This window comes from Ambystoma mexicanum, chromosome 4p (assembly GCF_040938575.1).
Source record: "Ambystoma mexicanum isolate Mex_15411 chromosome 4p, UKY_AmexF1_1, whole genome shotgun sequence".
In the NCBI taxonomy this organism is placed as follows: domain Eukaryota; kingdom Metazoa; phylum Chordata; class Amphibia; order Caudata; family Ambystomatidae; genus Ambystoma; species Ambystoma mexicanum.
In genome coordinates, this window is record NC_090927.1 from 639,890,145 (window position 1) to 639,909,604 (window position 19,460).

Genomic DNA, 19,460 nt, shown 5'->3' on the forward strand with positions numbered 1-19,460 from the left:
TCCATTCTCAGAGGGAGAAGCTGTAATGCATGCCAGTGAGAGCTCTGGGGTGGTGTGGGGGTGATGTCCCAGGCTTGGGCAGCTGTCTCCCATGTGGGTTGAGCTCCTCAAGCACAGCAGCAGTCCTATGGAACCCTGGCAAGGTCCCCATCCATTCCCAAAGAGAAAATCTGTAACGCAGCCCAGACAGAACTCCAGGACAGTCTAGGGGTTTTCGGTTTTAACTGTAACCATAACGTCCCTGTGCTAATGTTTTTTCACTGGATTTCATAGTGAAACGTAACAACAACGTCCCTTTAACAAAGATTTTTCACTGCATTTCATATGTTTTTATTAGGGCGGCTTAACCATAACATCCCTTTAGCCAAGTTTTTTCTGTGACTTTCTTAGGTTATTTTGAGTGAAAATTGTTCATGATGTTACTTCATTGTATATAAGTTATTAATAATTCCTCTTTTAACATATATGAAAGAACTGTAAACCTCCTTTAAGGAACATATTTTTTGTAATGCATACGTATGTATGTTGTTATCAGCAGCACATGCTTGCGATGTAAGTCATGGTTGAATTGCCTCGGGCATGAGGCTTTACGATGACCCCGCCTCACCAAACCACCATGGTTTTCCACTGCATCTACCCTGAATCCTAGTTCAGTTTCCACTATACCCTCATAATGTGACCAATGGGCAGTGTTCAAGGCTTGCAGCCATGGCCAGTCTCCACAATCCATGGGGCATGGGCTTCAGCCATGTCGTATTCCCCAATCGGCAAATCAGAGTAGACATTTGTCCTTGCCAAGGGCTAGGCCCACTCCCAGGCAGCTCATTTTTTTGTACTTACATTTTGACACTTTAGAAACAATAAAACACAGGACAAATTTGCAAAACCATTATTCGAGGTCCTTGCTAATGTTCCTCACAAATATTTGCTGCAATCCGGTCCAGCACTTCGGGCTGTAGCCACAAGTAGAAGTTTGTTCCCATTCAAACCTATCCCGATTAAAAAAAAACCTTGCTACATATACCCTGGTGGCCATGCCCATTTTAGCCCCATCGCTGGTCCCTCATGGTCATGGCCAGTAGCCAGATCGTCTGGGTCATGGCCACTCAGATAATTTGTCTACTAACCATGGCCATAGATCTGTACCTCAGTCCCAAAAGTATGTCACTATTTTTTGTACATACGTTAGGAAACTTTTCAAATAATAAAACACACATTTGCAAAAACATGCTTTTGGTTCCTTGCCAATGCACCTTGCACACGTTTGCTGCAAATCTGTCCATGTTTTACTTTTTGAAAAGGTCAAAATGTGCATACAAAGAATATGTATATAACATAGCCTCCTCTTGACAAAATTCAATCCAGACTTTCAACAAACATTCAAGGGTGGGTCTATAACCTTTCTGAAAAGTTTTTTTAAAATATTAGTCAAACAGCAACAAAATTATAAACCATTGAAAAATGGTGAAACCCCCCCTAATTTTGGCTGCTCTTAACAACATAATACCAAACTTTGCAAACACATGCAGATCTGTAATAAAATCGTTTTGCAAACCTGTGTTCAGATTCGTTAAACAGCACCAAATGTATAAGCCGTTCAAATATTTTGAGACCCCCCTCTAATTTGCCCCTTTTGGCAAAACTGTAACAAACTTAACAGAACCATTCAGGGTCAGGTCTGAAATGACATTGCAAGATTTTATGCACTTTCATTGAGTCGCACCAAAGTTATAATTCATCCAAAAACTGCTTTTCACCGACCCTGCAATGCAGAAATATGCATGGATGTCCCTGAACATCTGAGATGTTTGCATACATCACAGGAATGTCCCCAAACATCTGAGATGTTTGTGGACTTCATAGAAGAAAAACCATCTGATTTTGGCTTTCTATGGCCATTTCCCATCACAGTATCATCAACTCTCACTTCCCCAGAGATTGTTTCATTTGTTTGACAAGTACAATGTTGTGTTTTTTTAATATGTTTTTACTGCGATGTCCGCAGACTAGGGGTGTTGTTCTTGAATCAAACCTAGTATCCATTTTCAAATGTTTTGAGACACCTCACTTTTTTAATTGACTAATCAGATGGCCAGTATGATATCTGCAACATTTTTTGAAAAGCTAATGGATCGATTTACACCAAATTTACAAAAGCACACTTTGGGGAAAAAGCCACAGTATTTGCCAGCACAAATTTGGTAAACATTGGTCCAGCGGTTTGGACTGTAGGTGTGACAACATTTTTTTTTCCATTGTGTCTATGAGGATTTTCACAAAACCTACTACACAGACAGTTCATCTGCAAAGTTCCTGAAGTCACTTTTATGCTTGAGATATTTTTTGATATAATTAGATATTTCTTGTTCTTTTGTATTCATTGACATGTGTATTTCTGCATATACACTTAAACATTTGTACATGACATTGAACATACAAAATGCGTTTGTATTGCTAGTTTAAATTAAAGAAGATATACATGAAAGAAGAAAACAAGAGAGTTTTGAGACAAGGCTGGAATAGAAATTAATGTTGAAAACATTAAATGGAATGAGGCAATGTATTTGAATGCTTTGGGGCGGCGGTTCAAAAAGTGCAAAGATTAGATTGAGCGCAAGGAGGTTGTAGAACTACAAAGAGATACTGGATTTGGGATAGTTAAGAAAGAGGAGGATGTAAATAGGGAGTAAGGAAGAGAGAAAGGGAGCATTCAAACAGTGAATACATTAGAACATGATGGAATAAAAAAGAAAGAAGAGATCAAATGTGAAGGGAAGCCAGGAAATTGAACAAAGTGAAGTAGAACTGGAAGTACTGTAAGAGAGACCAAAATCAGTCTGAATAACTGAATTAAAACTCAAGCTAAGAGGAGCCAACGGATGTGCAGGAAGACAATTACCTAAGCAGAACAGTAGTCTAATCAGAAGAAACATGCATACATTAATATTGTAATGGCATAACGGGAGAGGAAAGGCTTTATGAATCAAAAGCTGATATCAACAGGATGGAAAGATGATGGAAATGGACACAAAAAAGGGAACTAAAGACTCAAAATTACTGACTTGATTACTGACTAGATTACTGTCAGAAAGACAAAGGGGAATCATGAGGGAGGACAGAATGTATCAGAAGGCAAACGTTGTGGAGGGATAGTTAATGTAGGAAATAAAATATACTCTGTTTCAGTGTCATTGAGATGCAAAATGTGAGTGTGCATCCAGGGTTAGATGGATAGAAGACAGGCAGAGGAAGCAGAATGAAGAGAGTCAGAAAAAAAAACAGAAACGGAAACCAGAGAGTCATCTGCATAAAAGTGTCAGGAACATCCCAAAAAGAATGATAGAGAGGTGAATGGAGTTGTATAGAGTGAAACAATGAGGGCACAGAGTACAGAATCTTCAGAGATACCACATTGTACAAGAAAGTACAAGGAATGATTTCTGTCCTGGTAGAAAAAGTATGATCAGATAAGAAGAGTGAAACCATTCTAGAACAGAATCATAAAATCCCATGCAAGAAAGAGTAGCAAGAAGGGTAACATGATCTACAGTGTTTAAAACTGTGAAGCAAGGTGAATAAGAATGGAGGATATTTTACAGTGTCATGTATAGGGAAGAGAATTAGTAACATCTAAAAGAGCTGTTTCTGTTAAATGTTAGGGACAAAAGCTAGAATGATAAAATGGAAGAAGAATATGATGATCAAGATGTCTAGCACCTTGAATGTAAGCAGTGTGTTCCATTATTGTAGGCAAGAAGGGAACAAGTGAAAAAGTTTGATAGATGTCCAAGAGAGAAGGATCAGGTAATGGTCCTTTTCAGAATAGGAAGAATTATAGCATTCTGGAAATCAATGAGGAACACAGCCATGGAGAGTGACATATTGAGGAGAGAAGTCAAGATAGGGATGAGTTGAAGAAATCCCTTCAGGAGAAGAGAGGAAGGTACAGGATAATGTGATGATGCAGTAGGGTGCACATCGGTGAGAAAGAGAGCAGTATCAGAAAGAGTTTTAAAGGATGGTAGAGAAGTAGACAGAGTATCATACTCTGCATCCTGCTTACGTTGTGTACCCGGAATCTGTTGATTGCTCTGGGAAGCTGAATCTAGTCTGGCTGATGTTGGCAGGATGCAAATGTGAGGCGGAAAGTCAACTCAACACATCCCCTCAGGTGAGACAACATTTTGCCAAGACTACTCCTCACTCCTCTGCCAATTTACCTGGATTAGTGTGATGAGTGGTCAATACAAGCACTGACCAGGGAAGCCAAGGTGTGCTGGACTGCAGGCAGGCACGAAGACACTCAAATGGTTGGTCGGTGTACACGCAGGTCCACAGGTGGATAGTGTAAAGGCTCACTCCCCAACTTACACATGCATATCCATAAAATATAATACACCCCAGTGGGGAATCAGAAAAGGAGGACAGGTTGCAAGATTAGATATGTTTATATAAAGTTGGCATCCAGAGAACTCTGCTGCCTCGAGAGCGCTATGGCAAACATTACAGTTACAAAGAAATATAAAGGAAAAGAGCGTCATAGATGACACAACTAACATAGGGTGCTACTATATTTCAGGATTGGCTGGAAGGTGAAGACACATATATCGGTGTAGACGCTGCTTCTTCTGGATTGGTTACCCAAATGGCGGGAGGGTGAGCATCACGAGGTCCAGCTGCATGTGTCTGGGAGGGGTGAAGGTTAGGTTACGGCGAGATAAAGTTGACACTAACTAAGCTGGCATGAGAAACTACCATTCTACATGTAATAAACAACAATCATTAGTATACCTTTGAATAAATCTAGAAAACCTATAAATTGCATGCATGTGGTTACAACATCTTTCATTGGGACTTTTATGGGGTCCATGGTGTAGAGGGCTTGTCCTCTGTGATAACATGGGCATTTGGGTGGTTCTTAGTACATCAAGGCAAGTGGGGAGCGTAATCATATATGTTAGTTTTAGGGCACAATATACTGTGACAGAGGTCTGGGTTTATTGGGGGCACTTTGGGGTGGGCTGCACAGCAGGGTCACACTTCAGGTACATCAAGAGAATACCTTAAGAGGGCACAGGGTTACATTGGCAGTAATTTTCCAACAGTGGGTGCAAGGGAGCTGGGGCAGGTTTGTGGAGGTGGATGAGCTAAAAGGCATGGTTCGAACCGGTTCACACACAGGACAGTGATCACAGAGGAATTATCCCCAGCGCAGGGTAGTTGTGAAGATTTCAGACAGGGAGGAACAGGTGGGGCAATGAACGTGCTGTGCGTGGCGCTGCAGTGGGGTGAGAAGCCTTTTCGTATTATCAAAGTGAAGCCTAGTCCAAAGATGGAGTCGAGGGCACACAAAATGGAAGCCAAGTGTATCCCGCAATAGCCCCACTTATGCTAATGTTAGCATACGGGCAATGGAGGCATCCCTCGCTAATGCGCGAGAAAGTGGGTTATTCTGTGCTGAAGGTGTGAGGGGGGCCCAAACAACCCCTCACTCCCACACTTTCCCCCTTTAGTTACATCTAAAGTAATGAACTAATCCTTTTTATTATTTTCATTTCGATAATACTCTGCTTCCTGCACTGCCTCCTCCCATGCGGGAGTCCCTTTTATCCAAGCTCTGCAAACACTTTGGAAGCTTTGACCTCTCCTGGCATATTCATCAGGTGTGCAGGTCATATATATTCCCCCCATCCCCATCCAGGTCCACCTACACCTCCCTGTACAATTGTGATTCACGTGGCACTTTGATGGTTGTATGGTATTAGTTATCCACCCTGTCCCTGCGCTGATGATATACTGATCTTAGGCGATACTTAGGGGGATTCAACTCTCTTTTTTGTATTTCAGAATCTTTTACATTCGCTCCCATTGTCGGTTTGTTCATTGTTCCCATTATCATAGTGGAGCTAGGCATTGATTTTATACAACATCGAATGCCCATCTGACACACACAGAAAAAAAGCAGCACAAAAAACGATGAGTGGAACAAACATTTTCATCATCACACTGAGCCAAGACAGTATCCAATTGAAGATGTCATTGAACCAGTTGCTCGGCTCTTATCCTCCTTCCTTCTGCATTCTCTTCCCCAAACTATGCAAGGCCGAGATGATGTGGGAGAAGGTCCCAATTTCTGCGTCAACAGAAGGTACGAATGTGCAGCAGGGTTTCCCTATTTTTTGGCAAACACAGCCATCCATTGCTCTGAGGAGGTCCAGGACTTACCGGTTCTGCATTGTCATTAGGCGCAAGGTGCGAAGTTCCACTTTTATAATGTTGAACCCTTGTTCAGTGTCGTTGGCCAGTTGGATCAGCTCCCAACGCACGATCTGCAGCCACTTGGCGTTTGTCTGTGCTTGAAGTCGTGGCACCAGGAGGGAAGCAAAGAATGTTTCAGCAGAGTTGAAGAGATTGTATTTATTTGGAATTTCAGCCAGGAGGTCTGATGACTTGTTGGAGGTATAGTTGGATGACCATTGTTTGCAAGATATCCTGTCTTGTAGTTCATTTTCAGACAGAATGTTGTATGTGAAATGCTCTGGTGTTGCTGGCTTGGGTGCTGCCGACATGTCAGCTGAATCTTCCCCCCCTTGGATATTGCTTCCTGGAATCACCATTAGCGCTGAATGTAGTGTGGCCAGTGCACAATTACCCCTCCATGATTGTGGGAGATGCAGGTATGCTTGTTTGCCACATACCCAATACATGTCCATGAGTGCTGTGCCCTTTTGCATATCTGGAATGATAATTGTTTTGTTGCATTTGCACCTTTCTCTCACCATAGAAACAAAGTTCATGTTCAATTTCTTTCTGTGTTTTGATGGGTTTCTCGAGAGCTGTGACCTATGTGAGCTTTGCAAAGTGTAGGGACAAGACCAGGGTGCATGTTTCTTTGACTCATTGAAAGTTCTCCTCAGTAAGTCCTCGCAATGCCTCTGCTTTGCACGTGATCGTCTCATCATGCCATTTGATTTCTGTGAACTGTGTCCCTCTGATAACAAAAAATGGTTCTTTGATGCAAATAACTCCTTGCAGCTTACTTGTGCAGGTTTTTTCATTCTGCAGCATTTCTAGTGCAACTGTATGTGACTGGAAGGTACCTTGAATCCTACACAATACGAGAGGAACTAAACTTTGGGCATCCGGCAAGGGCACTTAATGAGGTATAAGTACTTTAGGTGTGCCTGAGGCATGCAGAATGAGAGAGCAGACATATCAGCTCTCATTTGTTGCTTGTTTTGTTGTTGCACTCATGTCTGAGTTGCATTTGTTTGATCGGTCTGGGTGATAGGGGTCTTCAATCTCATCTAATCCCAACCCATGGTATGCATCATAGCTTTTCCCTACCCCCCTTTTTCTGCCTCTTCCTCCCCCTTCACTATTATCTATAATTTTCACTCTATGTTACTTTATGGGGAAGATGTTTGCCCATGTTGCATCACTTAATTCACTAGCAGCTTGCCAAGCCTGTCGTACCGGAGGGTCTCGGGTAATTGGAGTATCGGGGTTAAAATGCATTACAGTGCCTTGTGAGGTAGGTTTTGTGGTTGCACGTGCATTGGTATATGTCAGATCAGGCTCACTGAAACAGGAATAATCACGACCATATTTGTTCGTTATCTTTGTCGAAACCCATAGCAGCAAGTGAAAAAACAAGGGTTTTGACAGTTCAGTTTTCATGCAGCGTGGTGATATTATCATTTACAGAGGCATTATGCTTCCAAATTGTCTTAACTCCAGCCATATGTGGCTTGAGCCTTCCCGTATTAGGTTTAGCCTACTCTCCCCCTCTTTCATATCCCCAATTATGAAAGTAAATATCCAGTACAAGCCAACACAAAATAACATCACAGAAAATACTATTGCTGCAAACGCTAATCCACATTCATAGTTGTAGTACTTATTTATTCTATTATCTACTCTATCACTATCTATATTTGAATCATTGCAAGTGAGGGCCCTTCTTTCCGTCATGTTCCCACCTGAAGGGGTGATATAAAAGGGTTAAGTACATTGCAAAAAAAAAAAAAAACTAAAAAAACGTTTCATACTTCTATACACATTTTCTTTTCAAACATTACCACATTAATACCTAATTTTTCAGCTATTCACTTTTTCTACCTCTAATTCTTTTATTTCTATTAAACTGCATAAATGTTCTTTGAAAATGATGAGCTTAGTTAGAAAACATGAAAAAGTAGTAAGTGACAGAAGTATGTAAAGAGAGAGAGAGAGAGAGAAGGAGAGAGTGAGAGAGAGAGAGAGGGAGAGAAGTATAATGCACACTTTTAACACAATCCTTTACACATGTTTCTTTGTCACACACTTTTCTTTGTTTCAGACTTCTTAAAATTCTGTTCTTATTTTATTACATGTTTTATATCTTTATTTTAACCACTTGCAACACCTTGGCTGTGTTGTTGCTCACGCTGAGGAGTTGTGCTATTGTGTGCTTTTCTCACATCTGAGAGATGCACCCAATACTTCAACCCCTTAACCTTTTCTGCAGTGCGTGTGCAGTAAATAACTTTGTTGGGGCCATGTGGAATCATGGGGAGTGCCATCTCTGCATGAAACTACGCACATACACATTTTCTCCTGGCATTAACTGTCCTGTGGGGCCGTCTTGTGCTGGTGTGGTTGCATCTGTTTCATTTCTGATTGAATGCAGGTGCTATTTGTCTTGCTATATATACTTTGTACCACTCGTGTCTGTTGGGTAATGTATTCCTTAAATTCATCCCCTAGCACTGTGGCAGCCCGGTCAGCGTCTGATGCTCGTCTTACTGGTGATAATGGCGTATGTATGTGCCATCCCGTCACTATTTTGTGCGGGCTCAAATGATGGTTCTTACTTGGTTGCGTTCTGAATTGGAACAGTTCTAGGGGCAAGCAATATACCCAGTTCTTTTTAAATGTGTTACATAACTTGACAATTTGCTTTTCAGCAGGCCATTGATTTTCTCTACCAGTCCATTAGCCTGCGGGTGATAAATCGAACATAATTTGTGCTTTACACCTAACAAGGTGGTCATCTCCTTGAAGAGGTCATTCCCAAAATGGGTGGCGTTGTCTGATCTGATCACATCGCATGAGAAAACCTCTCATACCAAAACCGTTGCTGTGCACTTTGCATCTGGGTGTGGACATGGCCCAGCTTCCCCCCACCATGAGAAGGGACAAACTATTACAATGAGATATCTTGCCCCATTACACCTTTCTCCCATGTCTGCATAGTCTATGTGAAGCTCTCTAAAAGGCCAAATTGGGGACAAACCATTCTTCCCGAATCTCTGCTGCAATGTGTTGATTTGTTACATGTGTTGGGAAGTGGAGCTGTTGAAATGCTATCAGTAACAATTCTACTGGCATCACTACCTTCCCTGTCAGTTCTTGCCACCATATTAAATCTGTTGGCGATTGTTTACATCCTTTTTCTTCCCATAATTCCTGTTTTTCTAATGGTGCACATTTTTGCAATTCTATAACTTATAAAATGGGTGTGCAGTTGAATCCTTCCTCCTGTACTTCTGAACTTGTTATTTTTACAATGCACTCTAGTGGTTGGGGAACATTGAGGTATGCTGCTTCTTTCGCAGCAGTGTCCGCTGCTGCGTTCCCGAGCGAGATCGCGTCCGTGTTATTGGTGTGTGCTTGGCACTTTACCACTGCTACCACTGACGGTTCTGCTAGTGCTTCAATTAGGTCATTTAACAGTGCCGCATGCTGTACTGTGAACCATCTGCCCTTCTGAACCCTCTTTGTCGCCATCGTGACAACCCTGAATGCACTGTCATTGTCACATATGCCGAGTCAGAATATATTGCGCCTCATTACGAGGTTGGAGGTAGTCATGGTGCTATTAGCGCCATGACTACCTCCAATACCGGTACCGTGTCTGCCCTTGTTCAATGGGGACTTACCAGTCTATTCCGACCTTTGCGGGACCGGTAAGTCCCCATTGAAAAAGCCATTCCCCATTCCCATTTCAGCCCCCATAGGGCTGAATGGGAAGGGGGAAGATGCTAATAACAGTACCGCAAATTGTGGTACCGTTATTAACTTTGAAGTCCCTTAACGGGTCCCTTCCATAAATCCCTTACCGCCCACCTTGTAATGACCCCCATTGTCACTGCACATCCTTTGGCTGTATGTAGTGCTTTAATTAGTGCAATCAGTTCTGCTGCTTGTGCTGAATAGTGTGATGGGAGGCGTTTTTGCACTATAACTTCATACTCATCTACTATTTTTACCACTGCTGCTCCTACATGTTTTTCTCCTGTCTCACTGTTAATCGACATAGTATATTTCCCCTTCCTCCAGTGCATTTTCACTCGCTTTTGGGATATCATCTCCCTCCCCCTCGTATGAGGCACAATCGTGTTCTTACATATCTTCTACAGTACAGGGCTCAGTAATGAAGGTAGTGGGGTTTAAACTTTTACATCTAACTACATGGATGTTTGGGTTGGATATTATTAGTTCATAAACTGTTGCTCACTGTGTTGTGAGTGTCGATTTTGTTCCTTCTAGAATGGCAAATTCTAGCACCCCATTACAATTGTGGTGCTTTTTTCTATCGCTGTGAGAGCTTGTTCGCATGCGAAGTGGCCCAGCATTACTGATTCTAATGTGCCGCTGTAGTAGGCCAATGGCTTAGCACTGCTGTCATCAGTATTCCATTACAATGTGAAAAGAGGCAGAACTCCCGGTCATAATCAGGGTTCGCTAATACTGGGGGGTGTCTGATGAGATCTTTCAATTTGAAGTACTGTGTCATAATTTCTTGAATCATTTTATTGGGGTGCTGCTCTTTTGTGCTTCTTTTAATGCTTGCAATAATGGGCGTGTGTATGCTGCATAGTCCAAAATCCATGCACGGCATTAGGTCCATATTCTGAGAAACTTCTGCATGTCCTTCACTGTTTTTGGCATCATTGCATGGCGCATCCGCTCTGTCAGGTATTATTCTTTTCCCATCTTTTGAAATTAACTGTCCCAGGTACAACACTTCCGCTAGGCAGTATTGAAGCTTGCGCTTGTTCACTTTGTATCCTTTTGTGGCCAGTAAATTTAGTAATGAAATTGAGTCGTCTCTGCACTGTTCTTCACTTTTACTGCAGATGAGGAGGTCATCCACATATTGAATTATTGTGCTATCCACATCCACATTACCAAGGTCTTCGTGCACAATTCTATTGAAGATGCTGGGGCTCTCACAGTAACCCTGTGGCAATCTACAATGTTCATATCTGTTGTCCCCCAACGTAAATGCTGTGAGATACTGACAACTTGGGTCACGTGGCACTGAGAAGAAGGCATTCTTCAAATCCACTACCGTGAAACAAGTGGCTTCTTTAGGTATGCTACACAAAATCGATGCGGGATTAGGCACTAATGGGAACTCTTTAAGTATGACATCATTAAGTGGGCGTAGGTCCTGTATCATCCTCCAAACCCTGCCCCTGGCTTTTTTAATCAGGTAAAATACTGTGTTACAAGGTGAATTGGAAGGCACTATTATACCTTGCTTGTTGTAATAATGTGGTTATAGTTTCCTTTGTTCCTGACACTTCTTCTCTTGACAATAGGTACTGTTTTCGTCTAGGTGGAATTGCACCAGGTTTCAATTAAAATTTTATGGGCGTGGCCTCTTGCAATAGCCCTACGTCATGTGGGCCGGTAGTCCATAATTCTGGCAGTACCTTTTCCATATCTTCATCAAATATAATGGGTGGTGCACTAACGCTAACCATGAGAGGGTTATGTATTTCTCTATGCTGGATCATTTTTGTCACAAGGTACACTTATTTTCATTATAATTTCCCATCCATGCCTGTCCAGTCCTACTACTGCAATACGTTTGCTTGAAACTTGCACTGCTTCCAAATCAATGAACATAATTGTCCCTGGCACAATATCTGAATATACAATGGGGCAGAACACAAAGTCAGATGGCACTCTCCATTGCTTCTGTGTTATCTCGGGCACTACTTTGGCAAGTACCTGTATCCCATAAATGAACATATCAATATCATTGGGTACCCCTCGTACTGCAATCTCATGGTTCATAGTGCTGATAATTAACATGGCCCTTACTGGACATATGCCTGGGGTGTAGCATAATATCCCCCGTTCTGTAAAGGAGATGGTCATATTCAATTTGCTCAGGAGGTCCCTTCCCAACACATGTATTGTCGAGTCTTCATGTTACAGTAGGGGTGCTCGCACCGTCTTCCCTTCCACCGTTATGTCTAAGTCTTTTGTGTAAGGAACTTTTAAAATAGCCCGAGAACACCTGAGTTTCCACATTTTTTCCTGAGAGCGGGAACCAGCCTTCCATGAGGCACGATTCTTCAGCTCCCGAGTCCACCATAAAGATGAACTTTTTGTTGCCTATCTCCACCCCCACCAGTGGTTCCTCTTCTGCACATAGGGTAGTTGATAGGACTGGGCATGCAAGTACTTTCTGTGGGCTGTCCTAATCTGCGTATGTTTCTGTTCCTGGGACAGAAAAGACATTTTCCCTCACCAGAGCTAGGCTGCGGAAAGGTGCCAGTGCGCCATTTGTGGTTGTTGCAAAAATTTTAGTGTTTGCGTTTCCCATTGTGTTCTGGCGTGCTACCAGTTGTTGCATTCCTTGCTGTTGGGGTTGCTGTCTGCGTGGCATTTAATGTATCCTCTTCTGTTGCTCATTATAGCATTGTTTGTTCTGACCACTCCCACTCATTTGTAACCCGTAAGGACTGCCTGGAAGTGAGTGACCCACTGCTGTTCGTTCCCCATGGGAGGCTGCTCTTGGTAATATTCCATTGGTCGCATTCTGCATTCTCTAGAAAAGTGTCCCCACCTCCCACAATTCCAACAAGACCCTTGCGGTCCTCCCCTCATTCCTTGCCCTCCAAATCCTCTATTTCCCATTTCCCCAAATCCTCCTCTCTGTCCCCGGTACCGACCTCATCCTCTTGTGGGTCTGCCTTGCATTGGGGCCCTTCGTATTGCTCCTCTCCTGTCCATTGATCTTGCCCGTTTGCAGACCAAGCTGCTGCCATCCTCGCTGGTGTATTTCTTGATCCCTCCTCTCCTTGTCAGTGGGTTGTGCTGAATTAATTGCTGCGACCTTCACTAATTTATTTTGAACCAATTTTGCTTTGTCTGCCAACCTTCTCTGTGCTATCTCTTTTTCTCTTTCTTTGATCCTCCTACAATGGTGTACAATTATTCTCTGAATCTCTGCCCAGCCTTTTGCTTCTTTCCCAGCTATTTTATCCAAGGCCTTCTGTACCTCCTTCGGGAGCCCTTTTTTAATTATGAAGTAAAACAATGCGGTGGATTGGTCCCACAGCGTGCCCGTTTCTGATTTCCACAGGTCTTGCACCCGAAGGATGAATTGCGTAGCCTCTTCCTCTTATAGTGCACTGCATTACTAAATGTAAGTCTGGTGTATCTGGGAAGGTTCTCTGCAAAGCATTCCATACTTGTGCTCTTATATTGTTAAATGATTACCCGTCATGGCGGTCGCAGTTCATTGTTACTCCCGGGAAACCGGCCTTCACCCATATACATCTGCTTGATCACCGACGGCAGACACTAGTAAACTTTTTACATCCCCATATGGCCAATGGTACCCCTGCTGTATTCTTTTTGAATGCATTTATCCACTTCCCTGCCACACCCGAAAGTGGAGGGAGGAGTTTCAACAGGTTATTTTTGTCCATCTGTGCCCAGGGTATGTAGTGTGGTCTCCCTGCTCCCTTATGTATCAGAGGCATCTGTAATTTGGCCTTACTTACTTTTTTACTTACCGTTCCCTCCTTTGTTTTACTTACCAACATTTTTCCTACTCTTTGCCTCAACCTCCTTTGCCACCTTGGGAGACCTCCCCCATCTTCTGGGTCTATTGATAATGGGAGCGGAAATCCTGGCGCTGCCAGCCCTCTTCGTACTCATCCAGATCACTCCAGACCTCATCTATTTCCTCCTCTGACTTTCTTTCTCCCTGTCCCTCTCCTCCTTTGTCCTTTGTGGCTTATGTTCGTACTATTCTTATTGGCTTGTCATTTAAATGGATGAAAAATTATCCTGATTGCCACTCGTGTTCTGGTCCTTTTGGCACATTCCCTTGTGGGGGTGGAGATGGTGTAGACCCCCCTGCTACGCTGGGTGGAGGGGTTAAGTCACTCTCCACACTGGGTGGTGCCTCTCCTCCGCCCATAATGTATTTCCACACTTCTTTTTATGTCTCGCTCTTATACAAGGTATAGTACAATATGGGCCTCATTACACGGTAGGCGGTAACCATGGCGCTGTTAGCGCCATGGTTCCCGCCGGTACCGTACCGAGTCCACCATGGTGAATGGCAGAATTACCGCCACATTCCAAGGTTGGAGGGGGCGGTAATTCCCCATTCACCATGTCACTTCCCCATTGCCAGTTGAGCCCCCATAGGGCTCAATGGGATGGGAGAAGGAGCAAATAACGGTACCGCTGTTAGCGGGACCGTTATTTGCTCTGGAGTCCCTCAGCGGGTCCCTTCCTTATCGTGTGGTCTGACCACACGTTAAGGACGAGACCTGCTGAGGGACCTCGTAGTATGGCGGTAGGGAATTACCGGCACCGGTGCCCTTACCGGTGCCGGTAATCCCCTACCGCCATCCATGTAATGAGGCCCAATGTAATCAAAAACCCTTTCCAATGTTATTATCAGTATCTGTCAACCGACATCACGTTAAACATCAAAAACCTTATTTACTTACACCTAGATTTCTGCAATCACACGACATGTTTCTCAGCAATACTCATTCTATGGACATCATAATATGCACATATTTTATTGACAGACAAAGAAACAAGTGACTTCAACAAAATGAAACATGTAACATGTACTACTTTATGATATTAATTACCTTGTTATTCTACTTCTATTCTCTTTTTCTCTTATTGCTATTTCTTTTCATTCACTCCCCACCTTTGAGCCCCCTTAGGCTGCCTCTTTGATAAATTCTACTCACAAGGAAACAGAATATTCTAAATAACGACTCCGTGCCTACTAAATATATGAGACTCCTACGTTTTATTCACTTTATCTCCACTTGTTCCCTGCACTGGTCAAGACAATGCTATGCGGCGCCGCCTTCTACCTCCCTTCAGAGCTAGGATCCCGTATTCCCTTCTATCTGTCGAGAACAATCTAATGGCCATATAAAGGATAGATAAGAAAAGCCTGTCAGTTTCACTTGCACAGTGCCTAAACTCAACATTAGAGGAAAAATTCCTGCACTCTACGCCATTAGGTATTGATTATGCTTTAATTATCAGTCAGTCAAAAACAAAAATGCCCTCTTCTTGATTACACATTTTTCGGCTTGGCTGAGCCTCTTTCAAATCAGGGCTATTATTATACACAAAAAATCAACTAAATCAGAATAAACTTGTAACATATGTTGATAATGGATTTAAAATCTGACTAACGTTACATTATTATTTGTTCTTTCTGGTTTCTCGTTATTTTTATTTTATCCTTCCCGAAGCAGATCACATAGTGCCTGATAATGGGAAATTCACCAGGGATGTGGAAAGGTCTGCCTTTGTAACCTGTGAAGCCCTACACAGTGTGCATTCATGGAAAGCAGGGCTGGTCCAATGCTCATCCGCACTACATTCAAGATGGTGGTGCCCAGTGAGGGTCAGATGCACTTTGCACCCCATCCTTGAATGGGGAAATACTACAACCCCTGCTGCCCTTGAAACCCCTGCCTCCAACAACACTTGACAGCATCTCTCAGATAGGAAAGCGTGCACTGGTCAGTGCAGAGCATGGAGTGGACACAAATCCCCATCCAAAGGAGTCCAGGTGTGCATAGCTTGTCAGTATGATGCAAAAAGAATTCAAGGACCAGACGGGGGCATGGACATGAGATGCAGGCTCTCAGGACCTGACAAATGGATACTAACCTTTCCAATCCACAAATAAATGCAAGCAGCCCCTCCTCCATGTCATAGATCTCTTGCACCTCCAAGTCAGGGATGCCCTAGAAATGCGAAACCAGAGGTGGGTTTTAATGGTGAATGACAGTACAAAAAACGGTATGTATAGCTTGATCAAGGAAATATAGAAAACAGGGTGCATTTTCCAAGTGGAGGGCAACTATAGATGGAAAGCAATGAAGGATAGGCATATGGAAAATGGCCCCAGATAGTGATGAGCAAATTTTGAAGGCAGATTACTTAAGGAGAGATTATTAGATGATAACCACAGGTTGTTCATCACCCATAGGTCTGGCTCATCCATCTGTTTCAGGTCTTCTCACCTCTTGGTCTGCTCTAGGGCCTCCGGTAACACCTCATTGGCTTGCTGGCGTTCTTCTGTCTGATGGATCAAATGCCAGTTGATGGTTAGGAGCTGGAAGTAAAAGCTTGCAGACACATCCAATTAGGATGTATACCATAGGTGGAAAAAAATGGTTTCACCGTTTAGCAGCATGAAGAGCATTATTATAGCTACATACCCACATGCTCTGCCCAGTTGTCTTCTGGAGAAGCAGCACGTATACTTCTCCTGGATTTGGTTCATCATTTCCATCTGCACGTTGCTTTGAGGATGATATCCAGAACTCACGGTACCCTGGATAGCAAGGTGTCTGCATAATTGTGACCAAAGCCTGGAAAAAAATTGAGGACCATGAAAAGATTGCAGGGTAATTCATAGAATTTCGCACAAAAGTGGCGCACGCGGCTGGCGCACAGTGTCCCCGTGCGATACACTGCGCCAGCCGCATGCGATAAAATCCATTTCATCGCACAGCGTATTCATGGATTTTAGCCTCCAAAACCAGACATGGTGCAGAGTGGCGCAGCGACCCTGCAGCAGCGCCAGTTACATCCCCAAGATCGCCCTCGCGCAAGGAAAATGCATCAAAATCCCCAATTCATCGCAAATGTCTGCGCTAACCCTGGACCAGTTTACAGGGCTGCCAAACAGCAAACGCCAAGCGGGGAATGTGTATTTCAGGGGTTCGCGGGAAGTTTCACACGCGATCCCAACAGGGTACGTGTATTTCAGGGGTGCGCGTGAAGTTTCACACATGATTCCATCAGGGCACGTGTATTTCGGGGTGCGTGGGAAGATTCACACGCGATTGGCCTGGGTACGTGTATTTCGGGGTGCGCGTGAAGTTTCACATGCGATTCCAGCAGGGTACGTGTATCTCAAGGTGCACGGGAATTTCCATATACGAATTCAGCAGGGTACGTGTATTTCAGGGGTGCGTGGGAAGTTCCACACGCGATTGGCCTGGGTACGTGTACTTCGGGGTGCGCGTGAATTTTCACACATGATTCCAGCAGGGTACGTGTATCTCAAGGTGCGTGGGAATTTCCATACGCAAATTCAGCAGGGTATGTGTATTTCAGGGGTGCACGGAAAGTTCCACACGCGATTGGCCTGGGTACATGTATTTCGGGGTGCGTGGGAAGTTTCACACGCGAATTCAGCAGGGTATGTGTATTTCAGGGGTGCGCAGGAAGTTCCACACGCGATTGCCATGGGTACGTGTATTTCGGGGTGCGCGTGAAGTTTCAAACGCAAATTCAGCAGGGTACATGTATTTCAGGGGTGCGCAGGAAGTTACACACGCGATTGTCCTGGGTACGTGTATTTCATGGATGCGCGTGAATTTTCAGACGCGATTCCATCAGGGCACGTGTATTTTAGGGGTGCACGCGAATTTCCACACGTGATTGCCCTGGGTACGTGTATTTCGGGGTGCATGGGAAGTCTCACACGTGATTTCAGCAGGGTACGTGTATTTCAGGGGTTCCGGGGAGTACTCACGTGAAATGGCCGTGTGGGTCCTCTCAGGTGTTCCCTCTACACCCTCCATGGCGCCTGCAGGCAGCCCACACCACAGGGGACTACCCTGCACCCCTGCTCATGTGCCGCAGGCAGCCCATCCACCATGGGCATGCCCCCCAGCCAAGCCACATATCACCTTGCACTACTGATCAACAACGCATGTCTCCCAGCAGCCCCACCCCCCAGCACTGTGGGGCACCTGCCAGCAGGCCCCCACTCATGTCCCCCTGCATCCACACCCCCCAGCATCCAGGGGCACCCTCCACCAGGCCCCCACTCATGTCCAACTCATGTCTCCCAGCACCCCACCCCCCACCAGTCAGGGGCACCCTCCACCAGGCCCCCACTCATGTCCCCCTGCACCCCCACCCCCCAGCATCCAGGGGCACCCTCCACCAGGCCCCCACTCATGTCCAACTCATGTCCCCCTGCATCCCCACCCCCCAGCAGTCAGGGGCACCCTCCACCAGGCCCCCACACATGTCTCCCAGCACCCCCACCCCCAGCAGTCAGGGGCACCCTCCACCAGGCCCCCACACATGTCCAACTCATGTCCCCCTGCACCCCCACCCCCAGCACTGTGGGGCACCTGCCAGCAGGCCCCCACTCATGTCCAACTCATGTCTCCCAGCACTCCCACCCCCCAGCAGTCAGGGGCACCCTCCACCAGGCCCCCACTCATGTCTCCCAGCACCCCCACCCCCCAGCAGTCGGGTGCACCCTCCACCAGGCCCCCACACATGTCTCCCAGCACCCCCACCCCCCAGCAGTGCAGGACACCTACCAGCAGTCCCCCGCTCATGTCCAACTCATGTCCCCCTGCAACCCCCCCAGCACTGTGGGGCACCTGCCAGCAGGCCCCCACTCATGTCCAACTCATGTCTCCCTGCACCCCCACATCCCAGCAGTCAGGGGCACCCTCTACCAGGACCCCACTCATGTCTCCCAGCACCCCCACCCCCAGCAGTCAGGGGCACCTGCCAGCAGGCCCCCACTCATGTCCAACTCATGTCTTCCAGCACCCCCACCCCCCAGCAGTCAGGGGCACCCTCCACCAGGCCCCCACTCATGTCTCCCAGCACCCCCACCGCCCAGCAGTGCAGGGCACCCGCCAGCAGGCCCCCACTCATGTCTCCCAGCACCGCCACCCCCAGCAGTGCAGGACACCTGCCAGCAGGCCCCCACTCATGTCTCCAAGCACCCCCACCCCCCAGCAGTCAGGGGCACCCTCCACCAGGCCCCCACTCATGTCTCCCAGCACCCCCACCCCCCAGCAATCAGGGGCACCCTCCACCAGGCCCCCACTCATGTCTCCCAGCACCCCCACCCCCCAGCAGTCAGGGGCACCTGCCAGCATGCCCCCACTCATGTCCAACTCATGTCTCCCAGCACCCCCACCCCCCAGCAGTTAGGGGCACCCTCCACCAGGCCCCCACTCATGTCTCCCAGCACCCCCACCCCCAACAGTGCAGGGCACCTGCCAGCAGGCCCCCACTCATGTCTCCCAGCACCCCCACCCCCCAGCAGTGCAGGGCAACTGCCAGCAGGCCCCCACTCATGTCCAACTCATGTCCCCCTGCACCCCCATCCACCAGCACTGTGGGGC